At 39.8% G+C, this 18,276-nt stretch overlaps 1 long non-coding RNA gene across 3 annotated transcripts; it reads left to right on the plus strand.

The window, feature by feature from the left end:
• Window positions 1-4,947: 4,947 nt before the first annotated feature.
• On the plus strand, window positions 4,948-17,373 carry LOC138743982 (uncharacterized). 3 transcript variants are annotated; one of them, XR_011345160.1, is made up of 6 exons: window positions 4,954-5,085; window positions 6,570-6,738; window positions 7,204-7,297; window positions 14,067-14,159; window positions 15,783-15,884; window positions 17,137-17,373. It is a non-coding gene; the product is annotated as an uncharacterized lncRNA (long non-coding RNA). The 3 variants fall into 3 exon arrangements; XR_011345161.1 differs by lacking the exon at window positions 17,137-17,373 and having other exon boundaries at window positions 4,948-5,026; window positions 15,783-17,117; XR_011345159.1 differs by lacking the exon at window positions 17,137-17,373 and having other exon boundaries at window positions 15,783-17,117.
• Window positions 17,374-18,276: the final 903 nt, after the last annotated feature.

Below are 18,276 nucleotides of genomic sequence, written 5' to 3' on the forward strand. Positions count from 1 at the left end.
CTAAGATGCAACCAGCCAGGGCACTCTCTATTGTGCTCCTGTACTTTGTTAGGATGGTGGCTGGTGCACTGCCCTCCTCATCCTTCTTAGGAAGAGTAGGTGCTGCAGCACCTTCCTGACTAATGAGGACACGTGGGTCCAGACTAGATTGTCCTTTAAACAGATACCAAGGAATTTTGTGCACCCCACTCAGTCTACATTGATATGTAGCAAGGAGTGGCCCTTCATCCTCCTAAAGCCCACAATCACCTCCATTGTCTTGAGAAAGTTGAGATGAAGTTCATTTTGCAAGCAGTCCAGATGTACAGCCAACACCAGTCAGATACAATACAGAGGTTTAGAGTTACAGAGAGAAATTAGTTGGTATAGAGCAAAGACTCTCATTTGTACAAGGCAATATTTATTTTCATAGATAAAGTACTTGCATTTGGCTATATGTGTGTTATGTCTGGCTGTGTGTCTGCATGAGGTCCAGAGAACACTCTTTTGTTGGGTTGAACTTGTACAATCAGATGATAATAAACTTGACTTGACAAAAAAAAACATGATTTTATTTTTGTGAGGTTATTTCAGTTGTCTGTTACAGCAGGAAAGAACATGTCCCTGAATTTTGTGGGGTGTGATCTCTCATGAATCTTTTTCATGGTAAGGGGGTAAATAGAGTGTGGACAGGGTGGGTTGAGTCTCTTTATATGTTGCACCAGTTTACCTATCTCGGCTGCACCATTTCATCAGATGCAAGGATCGACAATGAGATAGACAACAGACTCGCCAAGGCAAATAGCGCCTTTGGAAGACTACACAAAAGAGTCTGGAAAAACAACCAACTGAAAAACCTCACAAAGATTAGCGTATACAGAGCCGTTGTCATACCCACACTCCTGTTCGGCTCCTAATCATGGGTCCTCTACCGGCATCACCTACGGCTCCTAGAACGCTTCCACCAGCGTTGTCTCCGCTCCATCCTCAACATTCATTGGAGCGACTTCATCTCCAACATCGAAGTACTCGAGATGGCAGAGGTCGACAGCATCGAGTCCACGCTGCTGAAGATCCAGCTGCGCTGGATGGGTCACGTCTCCAGAATGGAGGACCATCGCCTTCCCAAGATCGTGTTATATGGCGAGCTCTCCACTGGCCACCGTGACAGAGGTGCACCAAAGAAAAGGTACAAGGACTGCCTAAAGAAATCTCTTGGTGCCTGCCACATTGACCACCGCCAGTGGGCTGATATCGCCTCAAACCGTGCATCTTGGCGCCTCACAGTTTGGCGGGCAGCAACCTCCTTTGAAGAAGACCGCAGAGCCCACCTCACTGACAAAAGGCAAAGGAGGAAAAACCCAACACCCAACTCCAACCAACCAATTTTCCCTTGCAGCCGCTGCAACCGTGTCTGCCTGTCCCGCATCGGACTTGTCAGCCACAAACGAGCCTGCAGCTGACGTGGACTTTTACCCCCTCCATAAATCTTCGTCCGCGAAGCCAAGCCAAAGATAAGAGTTTTAAATGAAGGGGAAGGGGATATGTGTGATGACCTGAACCAGGTTTACAGTGCTCAAAAGTTTATTGCATTCTTGGACAGAGCAATTCCCATAATTTGCAGCAATATACACCATGACAGGGATGCTTTCAGTGGTGCATCTATCAAAGTTGTTAAGGGATGCATCTGACATGCCACATTTCCTCAGGCTTCTGAAGGTGCTGGTGTGTTTTCTTGGTTGTTGCACTGATGTGGGTGGACCAAGTCAAATCACAAGAGATATATAAACCTAGAAAGCTAAAGCTGCCTACAATCTCCACCTTATCACCATTGATGGAGACTAGGGAGTGAGGTCCACCCATCTTCTGACCACCTACAACCGGTTTCTTGGTCTTGCTGACATTAAGGAAAAGGTTGTTGAGCTGGTACCTCTGCCTCTCTTCTATTGATCACCTTGTCATTGGTAGAGATCCTGCCCACAATGACAGTGTCATCCACGAATGTACAGATGCAGATGGAACAATGTTTGGCCATGCAGTTGTGGCTGTACATGAAGTATAATAAGAAATGGCTTTATGGTGAGGGTGATCACAGAGGAGGTGCTATTACCTATTCTCACTGGTTGCTGCCTATAGGACAGAAAGTTGTGGATTCAGTTGTTAAAGATTGTCATGGAGTTTGGGGATAAGTTTGTTTGGTCCTATTGTGTTGAAAGAGGAATTATGGTCAATGAAGAATCATCTAATGTAGGTCTCCTTGTTCAAGTGTTCAGAAGCTAAGTGCAGTTCCGGGGAGCTGTTGTGGTGATACGTTAATTGGAGAAGGTTAAGGGTGGCTGGGAATTAAGTGTTAATATGAGCCCTGGACAATTTCTAAGAGCACTTCATGATGATAGATGTCAGAGCCACTGACCGGTAGTCATTTCAGCCCCTATCATAAATGTATCAGGGGTTGTAGGTTAATTGGGTGGCACGGGCTCGTGGGCTAAAATGGCCTTTTACTGTGCTGTATGTCTAAATATAAAAAAAAATAAGGGAGCAAGCTAAAGTTACAGAAAATTATACTATTTTCTACAATTCATCTTTGCATTTACCTTGCCCTTCACTTTTGCCTGTGGCAGTAGCTAAAGAGGTGGAGTATAATTACTTTTTGAGGTCAAAAATAATCATCATCTTGCTTACTTACCAAATTCCATAACCTACAGCCCTTTGTTGTCTCCACATCATCTCCCAGCCTTGGTCACCATGACCACCCTTCCTTCCCTCACCTCACTCCATCTGCTCATCAACCCTTCTTCACCTGGATCCACCTGTTACTTGCCAGCTCCTTCTTTATCCTTTCCCTTCACCTCCTCATACTGGCTATCTCCCCACTACACCTGGTCCTGACAGAGGATCTCTTCCTGAAATGTCCATTATCTTTGTGCCTCCACAGATACTGCCTGACCTGCTGTTTCTCCAGCAGTTTGTATACCTTTGCTTGAGATTCCAGCATTTGCAGTCTCTTGAGGCACCAGTGGTATAATATTGCAGGTATTGTCAAGTGCATTTAGAGTTTTCATCACCTGAATTCTACTTCTCAAAACCGGCTCCCAGTAGTTGATCACCTACGATTGAACAAGTGGTTCTCACCTTGCGATATGGCAGAAAGTCAGAGGTTACAGGGTTTGAACCGTCCAACCATTCCTACCAGGAATTGATCCATGCTTCAGCTCTTTGATTTCTGGTTACATTCAGTGGGATACTTGCATATCCAGTATGAGTAAGTGGCCACTGTACTAGATGGGTTGTGGTGGACTCTCACAGTGCATTGACTGACACAAAGCTATGAAATGAATGGTCATGAAGCAACCTGCTTTGAATTGTTCCAATATGTCTACTGCAAGGAAAATCCAAAAACAACTTTGCATTGCATAATACAGGAATTTGATGGAACATAGCTGAATTTTGACAAACCTATTACACATTTGTTGTAATATCAGAATTTTTCTATCAGAATGTTTCTAAATTTCAGTAAACGTAATACAATAAGTAAACCTTTGTTCCCTATCCAACTGCAATGTTAATTAAATGTAAATGTGGGCAATAAATTGTGGGACAAAGATTATTATTCTTATAAGAAGATTATTTGACTTTAATTTCAACAGTGATTGGATTGGATTTGACTTGAAAAGATTTGACAGATGCATCAAGGCTGCCATATTTAAGATTCAAGCTGGACGTGCACCACCAAAAAAATATTTACGGTGAATGAGGCACCAATTATCAGACTGGAGTTTGATGCATAAATTAAAATAATTCTGAGTTTTGTAGTTAAAAGGGGAGCTGTAATTGATATAATTATTTCCTACTTGCTTCACCAATGTGCAAAATTTTGCAAACAGTTCTGATTGGCCGAAATGTTCTCATTAATTGAGTCAATGGGCTGAATTGTGCTCATTCGTTCCCATGCGTGCCCACCACCCATGCTCATCCATTGAACTAGCCCAATAACTGCGAGCAGGGTTTTCAAAATACTTGATTCTCAACATGTCTGCATCTTCACTTTCCTGACTGTCCCACAGGGCAGCTCAATTAGTGTAGCGGTTAGCGCAACGCTATTACAGCATCAGCGACCCAGGTTCAAATCCAGTGGTGTCTCTAAGGAGTTTGTATGTTCTACCCATATCTACGTGGGTTTCCTCTGGGTGCTCCAGTTTCCTCATATCTTTCAAAATGTATGGGGTGGTATTGTGGGTCAATTGGGTGGCATGGTTTTGTGGAACAAAGGGCCATGCTGTATGTCTTTAAAAAAATCAGTCCACCAGATATGCTGTCAAAGACTTGTTTCACTATTTTTTAGATCTATTTTATAATCGATTGGATGGAACTAAGTTAAGGAACTTTGAAATTTAAAATTTGAAAAAAAAATTGTATTTAAAACATTAAACTGCTGTTAACTGGTCAAAAATTTGATTATTCAGAGCAATAAAGAAAATAAATAAAAAGTTAAGCTGGGCTTCTTTTATTTAAGATCGGTGATCTCATTCAAATGATGTTCCATGACTGGCATAAAAATGAAGGGTGGATATGAAATATAACCAGCCCCTCTGCTCGGGATACTTTGGAATACCCCTGCACTCAAAGAAAAAAGCTCAGATGCACCTGCACATTTCTTCCAGCAGATTCCATGTTTGTGTATCAAAGTTCTTCATTGAGTTAACTGTCATTCAATCTGGTTCAATATTTCTTAAAATTTTCCAAATGTTAAAACATTAGGCATTCCTCATTTGGTACAAAAAAAATCTCAAAGCAAATGTTAATATTTTGTTTATTTTAGTCTATGTTCTAAGTGTATACCACCCTAACTGCAGACTACGTAACAGCTCGATGCTTTTGTCTGTGTATACTACAATTTGTGTTTTGTACTCAACTGGTTGGCAATTTGTATGTACTGCTCACAATTTGTTGTATTTTGTTCAAATTCTAGGACGATATGCCAGTGCATCCAAGCAGCCCTTCATGGCCACTGACACATCATTCAGCTACTGATCAACACATACAGCAAGTGACTGGCAACTCTTTTAATACCCTTGTTTCTTTATGAAACACTTTCCTCCCAGACCGGTGAGGTCTGCCATTTCCATAATCTCAATTTAACACATATTTGAAGTACTAAACAGGGACTGTCTAGCCTTGAAAGTAGTAAAGTATAACAAAATTGCATTGACAGAAAAACAAAACATCTCTGCTGCCCTTATTAGCAGAGATGCTTAAAATGAAAGTGAGCGAGACCAAGGATTTGACGTGGAAGCAGGGGATAAATTGAAAACCAGTTAAAACTAGCTGAGAAACATCAACATGGCAAGCTAACAAAGACAGGGACCCCGAGGGGGAAGACAGGGACAGAAAGAGCAAGCAGTCTGGGCATCATCAGTTAATTGCTTATACTACAGCTAAATATTTGTGATCAAATGTTTTCCTAATTTGTTTCACAAATTTTAGTTGTGCACTTCAGATTGGCGGAGATAGGCTGATGCAGCAGAGTTGGCTGTTCATTAAGATGTTGATTTGCCCAGTCTCTTGAAGCATAACAGCTTTTTTCGAGGATGTAGCCTCCCCTGTAAGCAGAACTAATTTTTCCTTAATTAGCCAGACCTTGCTATTGTTATTTACAGCTCTGCTGTGCATCAACCTAAGTTTTTTTCTCTGCCAAGTTTTCAATGCCCTGTAAATGCAAGAGGGAGCAAGCAGAAAAGGTCATGCAGAATAAACCAGGATCGGCTCATTGTGTGAATGAAATGACCACTATAAAAACACAGGTTCAAGGTCAACTGGAAGTCAGGACTCTCACAGATGGTAACATTTTTTAAAAAGTGAAAGGAAAAAATAACAATCGTTGTCTTGTCTCATAAAATTTCTGTGAAATATCTGATGTAAACACCCAGCAGCTTCCACCAATTTTATCCAGGGACTGTTTGCCTTTGGGCGGAGATTACTCGATCTTTCCTTGTGCATCCTCCCTTTGAGATTGTCTTAGACCCCAAGGGAGGAGAAACCACCCAGATTTTTTTTCACTGTTCGGAATTTATTCACGTCATAGACACTGCATTGAAATATTAAATTGATGTTAATATCATCAAGTTTAAAAGGAAAATACAAGTGAACTTTATCTGTAAAATATAGTCAACAGCAATCACTTTTCAGGGCCATTGGGCTCAGCAAGAACTGGCAAAATTTCAGGAAACAAATTTGCACATCTTTTTTTTAAACAATGCAGGCGTCAAAGTGATCTTTATCCACATTTTACATCCAGCATATTTCCTCAGGGATTATCAAAAAGTCTGTTCACAAATTGTGTTACTGCTGTTACTTATAATAATAGTTATGAAATCCATAATTATAAAATACAAGACATATGATGCTATATGTTATTTTAAAGGAAGTATTGATGGAAAAAGACAAAAATGGACTTATCCTAACCAAGGATTGTAATTGCAAATAAACTCCATGTGAATATGAGTTTGGAAGGTTCCAATTTCAATGTGCTGTTTGTTACTTGGTCCAGACATTCTACAAACCAACCTGAATTCCTCTGCTTTTACATTCAGCAGGTAACAATAACTAAATACCCTTGAAAGAAAAAGTTGAGTGTGGAGAAACACAAACGCTGCAGATGCTCAAATCTTGAGCAGACAAAAAAATAACTGGAGGAACTCAGCAGACCAGACAGCATCCACGGGTCAAGATGATCAGTCAACATCACGGGTTTCAAGACTTGTAAGTGTTAACTGTGAATGGGAACACTATCTGCAAATGATGGGATCAAAACCACATTCCCAAATTCAGCTCACACCGTTGTGGACGATTAGCACGATGCTATTACATCACCAGTGACCAGGGTTTGAATCTACTGTGTCTGTGAGGAGTTTCTACATTCTCCCTGTGTCTGTGTGGGTTTTCCCTGTGTGCTCCAGTTTCATTCCACTCTTCCAATTGGGTGTAATTGGGCAGTATGGGCTTGCAGGCTGAAAGGGCAAATTATCATGCTGTATGTCTAAATTAAAAAAGAAACTAAAATATATAAACAGTACAAAAAGTGTCAAATAAGTTTGGGATACAATTCAAAATGATATCACAATTTCAAATATTTCATCATGTCAAATTAATGAATGAATCTATTTGTGCAACTATCCTATTTTACTTGATTTTTTTTTGATCTCCCAACATCATTCAAACCTGGAGACAGGAGAGGCTGTAAATGCTGAAATCTGAAGCAAAAAACAAACTGCTGGACGGTCTCAATGGGTCAGACCTTATCCACGGATAAAAGAGCAGAGTGAGTTGCCTCAATAACTATTGCCCAGTAGCAGTAACATCTACTGTAATGAAATCCTTTCAGATGTTAGTCATGCCAGAATTAACTCATACCTCAGTAATGACCTAGACCCTTTGGAATTCACCTATTGCCACAATCATTCCACAGCAGATGCAATCTCATTGGTTCTTCACTCAGCCTTGGATTACCCAGACAAAAGCAATACCTACATCAGATTTCCTTTTCATCAATTACAGCTCAGTTTTCAATACCATCATCCCCTCAGTACTGGACAGCAAGCATCTCTGCAACAGAATCTTTGACTTTCTCAATGAAAGACTACACAGTGCAGATCAGTAACAACATCTCTTCACTGACAATTAACCTCAAGGATGCGTGCTTAGCCCACTCCTCTACTCTCCCTACACCCATGACCGTATGGCTAAGCACAATTCAAATGCCATCCACAAATCTGCCAATGACACCATGGTCCGTCGGCAGAATCACAGTCGGCAGTGAGGAAGCACACAGGAGTGAGTTAGATCAGCTAGTTGAATGATGTCACCACAATAACCTTGCAGTCAACGTTAGCAAAACTAGGGAACTGATTGTGGACTTCAGAAGGGTGAAATCAGGAGAACACAAACTAGTCCTCATCAAGGGGTCTAAAGAGGAAAAGGTAAAGAACCAAATTCCTGGGTGTAAACATCTCTGAATATCCTGGGGGCTCTATTTCAATGTAATCATGATGAAGGCATGCCAGAGATTTGGTACCTCACCAAAGTCCATGGAAAGCTGACTGGTTGCACCATTGTCTGTTATAGAGGTGCTAATGTACAAGACAGGAAAAGACCATAGAGAATTGTCAACTCAGCCAGCGCCATCATAGGCACCAGTCTTCATTGCCATTAAGGACATTTACAAGAGGCAGTGTCTCAAGAAAGCAGCCCCAGTCATCAAGGACCCTCACCACCCAGATCAATGCCCTCTTCTCACTGCTACCATCAGGAAAGAGGTGCAGGAACCAGAAGATGAACATCCAATGTTACAAAATACAGCCACTTCCCCTCCACCATCAGATTTCTGAATGGACAATGAACCACAGACACTACCTCACTTTGTTCGCTTCCACTCATTTTTTTTTGCATGAAATTTATATAGTAATTTTTGCACCAGCAAATTTCATAAACCTGATACTGATTCTGAAATGTTGAGTTTATGTTTCAGGCCGGGATCCTTCATTGAGACAAGGGGTCTTGAGAAAAGGGCCAAGCCAAAGCATTGACTGTCATTTCTACTATGGCCATTTCCACCTTTTCTTCATGTTTAGCTGTGAGCCAACCACACTGTCCCTCTATTTCTTGAGTAAAGAGGGGATGATGATGTTAACTGCCGAACTGTAGTCGATAAAGAGCATCCTGATGAATGCATTTTGCTGTCCATGTGCTCCAGGGCATTGTGTAGAACCAGTGAAATGGCATCCATCATAGACTGTTGCTATGATAGGCAAATTGACCAAAAATCCCCAGTACAATTTGAACAGTGGGTTGTGATGTGACCTGGATCTGGATGTGACGTGGAGCATCTCATTCATTAATGGTGGGAGGGAATGTCTGGCTGTGCTGTAAGGGTTTCTGTGACAGAGAGTGCATTCTCATGAATGCTGAGTACTTCCATTGACTATCCCCAGACTAGTCATAAATCTCTCCAGACCATCTTTATTCCCAATCATTATACAAGGAAAATGTTATGGGAACTGAGATGAGTCATTATCTTCCCTCATGCTCTTTGTACCTGTATTGCATGTAGTAGATCAAGGAATGAAAATCTGCTCAATCATTTAACATTCTTACTACAGCATCTCAATGGATGTTTTGAAATACTTTGAATTGCATACCCAATCCCCTCTCCTTTGAAGGAAATCTACTCAATCGTTGGTAGCAATGGTTGAAAGCTCCAGCATTTGGGCCTGCTAATCTCCGTTGATAGTTAACCACTTGTGCCAGATTCAGCCCACCAGTGCCTGGTGCCCCTCCACGACATGCTTTATTGTAACTCATCCTTTGCAACGGTGAAGTCACAACATCCACACTAAATTAAGCCTGGCCCCTGCGCATCACAATTTAACTGGGTGGAAAACTTGCAAACATTGTTCCACACATTGTTTTTGTATCTGGTCATCTGAAGAGCTGTGGACCCAAAATGTCGACTGTTTTTCTTTCCACAGATGCTGCTTGAGTTTTTCTAGCATTCCTCCATCTCCAACTCCACTCCCACTTCCTCAATCACTGCCCAGCATCACTAGCAGGTCATCTGGCGATATGCTTTTGAGAAGCTTGACTGAATCCCCTTATTTTTTTTAAAAAACAACCCCATGCGCTCATTTTAGGCTCATCTTTGTAAATTGACCGTATAAGTCAATTCATACAGGTGTAACTATACTTGGATTAGTTTAAAAAAAAACATTCAGGATGCCAAGGGGAGTAATATGTTTGGAAAAAGTCAAGGGTTATGTTTATTTTCATTCCACAAATAAAAAGGAAATTTAGAAAATAAGTTGTACTTCATCATTCTCGTCCATATCATTGTTTTCGGTTCAAGGAAGCAATTGAATGGCTGAACTCCAAAAGTGATGCACCAAAGCTCTACTGAATAACACATTTTTTTTGTCAAACCAGGAATAAATACAATAACTGCTGAATGCTAGACCCTGTCCTTCAAAGGTTCCTCTGCACATAACATAACACGATGATAAAAAAATTATTTTTCCCCATTAATTTGAATACAAAGCTTATGACCTTTGTCAGAACTTTACAAAAGGACAAGGGAAACGGAATGACAGTCGTAGAAAATTCTTACTGCTCCACGAAGCAATGAAGAAAGCAGTGAAACACGCAAGTCTGCGGGCACTGTGATTGTAGTAAAACACACCCAGATGATGGAAGAACTCAGCCGGTCTTTTCAGCGTCTTTGTCTCCTATGGGCACTAAAAGGCTGGCTGGGTTACTCCAGCATTTCAAATAGGATAGCAAATCAAATGAAATACTGACTTTTGTAACAGAAGGATTGGAATATAAGAGTAAAAATGCTTATTTTATTGGGCTTGTGAAGTGAGGAACCTGACCTAAGAAGAGAGATAATTATCCAAAGAATACATTTGTGCAACGATGTGACAGCTTTTCGAGATTCATTGGATCAAGTCTATTCTCCCTAGAATTGAGAAGAAAATGAAGTAATATCAATGGAATTCATATTTAAAAACTCAAGGGACTTAACAGGTTAGGTGTTGGGAGGATTTTTTTGCTGGATAGTGAGTGAAAATTTCACAATAAAGGATTGGGCATTTGAAACTGACTTTAGAGGCAACATCTTTTACTCAAACAGTTGTACCTGTGGAGATCTGTGGATACTGAGCTGCTCTGAGAGTAGTAGAATTTTGAATACCAAGAGAATCAAAGGTTATGAGGATTGCAGGATAGATGAAGTTCTCATTGGGCCCTGGTGTTATACAGCATGGGTTGAGTCTCTTCAGATCATCTCTTCCATCCCAGCCAAATTGCCTACCCGTACTTCTTCCATTTGTCTGGATTTGGCCCATATCCCGCTAAACCTTACCTATCCATGTCACTCTATATTTTGAATGTGGTAAGACTGTTTCTTCCTCTAACATACCAACAACTCACAGTCTAAAAAAAGTTGCCCTTCAGGTCCCCTTTAAATCTTTTCCTTCTTTCTCTAAACCTCTGTTATCTAGTCTTAGACTCTGCTACCCTGAGAATAAGAGGTACCTTATCTATGCCCCTTATGATTTTATGAACTTCTATAAGGTCACACCTTTAGCCTCTGAGTCATATCAATAGCTAAGTGTTGCTCCCAAATGTTCTTTTCTTAAAATGTTACTTGTGTATATTTGAAGTTAATATCCAAAAATTACTCGCATTAGGTATGATACAACTAATCTGGTTATTTTTCTCAAAATTTTATTTTATTTCTTTGCTTTCATTTTGCCAACAAGTTGGTGAAAACTTTGATATATAAACGTGTACAATTCCACTAAATAAAATATTTTGCATTTAAACAGAGGATCTCAGAACTATTTTTAATATTTTTCTGAAAGCAGAATTACCATTGTGAAAATGTGGAGATGTGTGTCTTGCTCAGCAATAACAGCTAATTACCACAGCATACTGATGAAGCTGAATTTTACACAACTTTTAATTGCATGGATTAATTAAAATCAAGCCATTTCTGATAATGCACTACAAGACTGGAATAACTTGCAGCCCTCAAATATCTGTATTAATTACTCAATTCCATTTCTCACAGTTTATGACTTTGTGTAAACCCCTCTATTTTACTGCAGCTTTGTAACATGGCGTCAGGTGTCTGACACCCTATACCGTGAGTAGCATATTAAATCAGGATTGTTATTACATTTCTGATACGCATTGAGTTAAATTAGTTTCCAAATCTTTCACTCAGTGCCATGGTGCCAATAGTTTCAGGGCCTGGGTGTGAGGCATGTGGCTGGATGTTTTTCTCCCCCTTTCCACAACCTCTTTGAGAAGTGTGTGTTAAAGGTAACAAATCAAAATGTACCAGTGATTCAGCATGGGGGAGATCAATGGTGCAAAGTTGTACTTGTGCCGCGAACACATTTTAAAATAAAAGCCTTTTATAACAGGTGGGTATTTTCTATGGAGACCCACCGTCTGCACTTGTGCTTGGCACGGTGATGACAGCCAACTCCATGGCAGCGTTGTGTAACAACTATTTGTAAACCAGCCTCTGGCTTTAAAAACTACTTTTTTCTTAAATAGAACTTGTGGCAAAAAATGGTTGATCTGAAGAGGCCAGATTTCAGCATCATTGAACAGCACAGAACCTTCTTAAAATGACAAAATAAATCAGCTCAGCACAGATGATGGGTCTCAGCATTTAACACCTCTTCACAAAGAGAGGCATTCTGGTCTCCTTCAAGGAAACATAGATAAAAATTTTGTTCTTCAACTCTAATGAGGCAAGCTCAGATATGAGTCAATAGAGCATTTCATTAACAAATCTAGAGAAATCCCCCAGGCCCCAGGCAAGATGGCAGTGAAAGCGGATGTGTTGTGAAAAGCCCTCCTCCGGAATAGATGCCCATATGCTAAGGGTCAGAGAGCTGGACTGCCTTGCTCTGTTTACTATTCACTGAACACATATGGCAGTTAAGGTCACTGTTATCAGACACTTTCTCTGTACACAAAACAAAATTTCCATATGGGCCATGAAAATGGATACGCTGTGCTCCCAAGCAGCTTCCCACGGCTTTTCTCATTGTGCAGGAGCGGTTAGAAGTGAAGGGGTGTGAGGGGTTAGCTTGCCAGTCAATTGCACTCATTGCTTTGTGCATCAGGCCAATTTAGGGCAAATCTGCGTCACTTTTTCCCCCCTCTTTCAAGCCCAAATGCTCATGTCAGTCTATTAGAACGTGATGGAAGTACTGATCACTGCCTCTTCATTTAAAGCCTTTTGAAAATACGATGACCTGCTGAAGAGGATTTTAAGAAGAGGGCCCTTCACCAGACTCTTTCAAATACACATAAATAAAGCCCTTTACGGGCAAGAAATGGCCTCTTAGATTTAGCACTACAGAGCGCTGAAAGCACAACACGATTGTCATGGATATTACACGATGCTTAACAACAACGGACCATGCAGACAAGTGTCGATACTGAACAAAACTAGACCAGACGTTTTGAAAACCCAGGATGCGGAAACTTGACAGCCAAATAAATAGCTTGTTTAACCCTTTAAAATTAAATGGAGAGGAGAAAAAAATTGCCTCATGATACATTTAATGCCTTTGAAAAATTCATGGCATAAGCAATGCTTAAGTTTGCTAAAGTGTAAGAAATGTGATATTTAGGAACAGAGGAATTGAAGGTGCAACTTTAAAGTCTCTTTTAATGGTTTTTCAAAGACTTTGAAAAAGACTATGATACATTGTTTCCAAAGAAATCTTAGAGCCGCCTTTTCACTGAGTGACATTGAACTTTATTTGGGTATTAAAATAGCCATTTCGTAGGTTCTATACAATTTCCTAATAGTTAAAAAAATTAAGGAGGTCTGATTGTTATTTAACCTTCATGCAGCATTTACAGTTTATATTGGCAGCATTTTTCCAGTGGTAAGATCAGTAATTGAAAGTTGCGCCGGCACAGTAAGAAGTAAAAGGATTAGTAATGGTACAATAATGCTAACTCAAAGTTTGATCAGCATTGCCACGCTGCAGGCTACATTTCAGAAACAAACATGCAATTGGTTGGCCCAATCTTAACATTGTCCAGCAGCAATAAACACATCTGGACGTTTTCCAAGTTGCACTAAATATCATCTTTTTAGATGATGCTCAGGTTTTGCTTTGTTTATACAGTATTTTTAAAATTACCAGCTCAGATATCTATACATAAACCATTATATCTACTAGCTCTTTATGTCCAAAGAAATTAGTTTGCACATTGAACTGTAAATAGCAATTAATATACTGTGGCTGTTTGGTTAAGATTTTGTGGTCAAAAGTTCATGAAACAAATCAGGCAGAGAATATATACTGAAGAGCCGAACAACAGGAAAAGTTATGCCCAGTTTTATTATCATGTGCCTTCAGTTTAATGCAACATAAGGTCCTATTTTTCCAGACAGAAGATTGTTATAATTCTAAATGCCAGTCTTTTGAACCTCTGCCCATGTTTTAACCGTGTAGAACTTCATTTAATTAATTTAATTGATTCTAATTGTCTTTCAGGGAAGAGAAGCTGTTATTTGCCAACTCGACTGGCAGTGAAAGGCTGCCTGCTTCAGCACTCACTGCCATACAGAGAACTCATGAAAATGCATGGTATTCCTCTAGGATATTTCAGTAATTGTGCTATTTTCTTAACCATTTATGTCAAGAGGTTGTTACTGGAAAACTGACACTTCTGACAGCAAATATACATTAAGTTATACTCCGATAATTTTAGTTAAGTATTGTGTTGTGACAGCAAATTTTATGCAATTATCAGCTCTGGAAATAATGTTGTAAACAGGTCCATGGTTACTGCTTGATCCTTTTTTTAATGGTTTATACAAACAATGAGGCAATATTTTCCTGTTTTTATATTGCAAAATAACTGATGATGAAGTGGAATCAGTGTGAATTTCTCCCAACTTTCACCTTTACTCTAAAACAAGATAATAATACTATTGTTATGAGGGTGTGATTCCAGCCATTTAATACCAAGTATTATTGCAGCTCAGAACATTTTCACTACAGTTGGAAAAATTGAAAACTCCCTTTACAGTCATTGAGCATATATTTCTTGGATAGAGATTGCCCCATTTAACTTTAATGCTAAAAAAGAATGGGAAGCAATTTTTGCCTTTTTAATATCTTTAGTTACCTTGATGGTTGCTGGTGTGCACGTGATCCATTCCCAGTCCTTGTATTAATGTAATTCAGAACAGTGCTTACCCTTCAAGCCTTGGGCTAGGAAAGGAAAAGCCAGACAGGATTCCTGCTTTTCATTGAAATCCAGTGGTTGATTATAATTGAGTAGAAACTAAGCTGTTAACATTGCCAGGGGATATATCCACTGGTCTCTACTCCCTTACATTTTAATCTGTCTCCGAAATAGTCAAGAATGAAACCTAGCAGAAACCAAAGTATCTAACTTTAAGCATAAATGTCCAGTTCTAATGCCATCATTGGGAATCTATGCATCTCTTCCAGGTGAATCGGGAAAGAAGAAGAGCAAAGACCAGGAGAAAAACATGGTTTCCTCTTTTTCCCCTTGGGAAGCCATCAAGAAGAACAAATCCCACGTAGGACCAATAGCAATAGTTCTTCTGAACCCACTTAACATCTCAACCCTCGTCGCAACTTAGCTGAGGTCCAGTTCCCCTTCCTTTGGTCAACTTCCAACATTTTCGTACTCCATCTGTTTCAGTGGAATAACCAATCTGTATCAAGCAAGAGGTTCTCAGAAGTTAAAAATGACCCCAATCTTATGCTGCTGAGTTCAGGAACAGCGTGCTGCCTGAATCCTTTTTCCTGGGAAAGAAAGGAGGCCCAAAGAAGCCTGAGACAATTAAAATTAAAATGTTGAGGAAGGCTGAAAAATCACATTCAAAGAGTGATAGTATTTGGAATTCACTATTGCAATGCCAAAGATAGGCTGCTATAAGGTAACTCAGTGTAGCGAACAGGCAAAAGATGGGCGTGTGAGAAAGAATATGTTGCAGGTAAATAGCAAGGTACATTGGGACTGCTGGGATTTATTTGAGCCGGGATGGACCTGATGGGCCAAGCGGCCACCCTCTATGTTAAATTGAAATATGTAAAATATCTGAAATGATAATTAATGTTGATCCATTATTGATTTCAAGTCTGAGATAGATGATTTTTGATTACCAGGTGCATTAGAGATAAGGGAGGACAGCAGATACTGTTCCAGCTCACTTTGTCTCTTTTATTCCACAGGCTTGCATGGCAATTGACCATCTGCATGTAGGCTAAGCAGTGGAGGATGGAATGATAGAGAACCAGGAATCAACGGCTGCTGAAGGCAATCAAGCTAAAATAGTAAGAAAAGGAATGCACTTGAAATTTTGTATTCTGATTGCAAGATACAGGCCCAGCTCCATTTAACTATTACTTCAGCAGTAGCAACAGAAATAAGGTAACATTTCTGTTGACCTTTGTAACACAGTTAAAAACAGATGGCAAAATCAGTAATACCACTTCCTGAGAAAACACCTGCAATAACAAAAACCTATCATAATCTCTGTACTTTTGTTAATTGGCTTGATAGGAAATTCTGAGTTTGGCAGTATTAATTTACCAATCAAATGCTAAATAGTCATCAGATTATCGCTAGCACCTAGAGCCACATGATTCCTATCAATGAAAGAAATGTATTATGTATCAGTTGTGGGAGATTTTTGGAGGTGTTGGATTTCTGATGCAGTGTGGTCCAATAACTATTCTTGCACGGTATTTATATAAAAAAAGACACTTGAAGATATATACTACTAAACAAACCAAATTATATTGCTGATTTAGGATTCATTACAATAGGTTATGTACACCGTCTAGACGAGAAGACAGATGAGCAATTAACAGATTAGCATTTTCAGTAGTGAGAAAGGGGATGTGAACTGGAAAACGGAACACTTAACAGAAAATTACTCTTATCGTGAAGAGGCAGTTGCTTCTCCATATTAAGGATGGTTGAGCAATACATGCAAAATTACTCACATTAACTGCTTTTGGCTTGACGTTGGAGCAGTCCCAAATGATGAGACCAAACAGTTGAGCCAAGATTTGCATTGCATTTCCAATCCAGATGCTTTATACTATAGCTCAAATGAATTAATCTGTTCTCCCTCTTTATAAAATCATCAATTTTGTCTAGTTTCAACAAACAAGAAGACTCCATTTGAAGGCCAGTGGCTTATTGTCATTATGAATCTATAGTTATTAGATAACCCACTGGGTTTCCTCCCTTTATTTGCTCCTGTAATTTTTCTATACAGGATGCAGATATTGCTGGCAATCCTAGCATTTATTGGCCATTTCTAGTTGTCAATAAACCGAAGAGACAATAATCAAGCACATTGTCGTATTAGGAGTCACATACGGATCAGTATGGCAGATTTCCTTCCCTGGAGGACATAGGAGGGTGGCCATCCTATTACATCCAGTAGCACTTGTTGTCCTGACCTTAACCCCTCCCTCTGCCAGCTCATTGTACAGCTGGTCGACAACATTCAAATGAGGCCCAGGAGTCTCAGCTTACCAGACATCTGACATGGATTTCCCCTTCCTCTGATAGATGATTGCCAAACACTGGTCGGGTGGAGAGCAAGCAAAAAAAAAAGAAAATAAACTGACAAAGTTGGTTTCATTTCTGCTGTTAATTAAATTGATATTCAATCTCTATAAAAGTTATGTAATTGCACTTTGCTGTTATTGGTCTTATAGCAGAATGTAGTTGAAATGTTCCCATTGAAAATGATAAATGCCATGCAATTGCAGTCCCAAAATAGAGACCTATAGATTTCTGCCCTGATGTAAGTTCAACCTGTGTCAAAGGATTCAATACTGCCATTTTTTAGCATAATTTTTTGTTAAAGACTTTGGTGTTTTCCAGTGGGAAGTCTGTTTTGCTTAAACCTCTGGTACAGTACATGAAAAGCCTACTGCTTGGACCCCCTTCAGCCCAACTCATCTATGCTGACCATGCTGGCATTCTGGCCTTGTCTCATACACCTGCAATTAGTCCACATCCTTCTAAATCCTTGCTACCCGTATCTCTGTCCAAAAATAAAGCATGAAAAATCTGCAGACACCATGGTTGAAGTAAAAACACAATGCTGGAGAAGCTCAGCAAACTCTCCACCCAAATGTCATTGAACATGGTCATTATACTTGTTTCTACAGGTTCTCCCAGCAGCTTGTTCTAGATATGCACTTCCTTCTGACTGAAAATAAAAATGCTCCTTAGGCCTCTCTTAAAATCTTTGCCCTCTCACTTTAAACGTGTACCTTCTAGTTCTAGAATCATTGACCCTAGGGAAAAAGACTGTGCATTGACTGCACTCCTTCCAAGGTATTGATTTTCTTTTTTTTCCTTGGCAATCAGAATTCCTCATAATACTTCATGTGTGGCTTTATCAGTGCTTTGTAATGTTGAATCATGAGGTCCCAGCTTTGGTAAACAGTAGCCCACCCAATGAAAGCAAGCATGTCAAACACCTTTTTCACCATCCACATGAGTAGCTGTTTTGATGAAACAATGTCCCTATAGATAGATACTCATTGATTGATTCGCCTTGTTAATTCTATTAAGTTCATGCTTATTGTAACATGGACCAAGATGCAGTGGTTGAGGTTGTTGTGCAAGCAGACCAGTATGACATCTCATACACAGCACAAGTAAGACAATGTACAAAAGTGCAGTGTTACAGAGAGA

Source organism: Narcine bancroftii, chromosome 10 (assembly GCF_036971445.1).
Source record: "Narcine bancroftii isolate sNarBan1 chromosome 10, sNarBan1.hap1, whole genome shotgun sequence".
NCBI lineage: Eukaryota > Metazoa > Chordata > Chondrichthyes > Torpediniformes > Narcinidae > Narcine > Narcine bancroftii.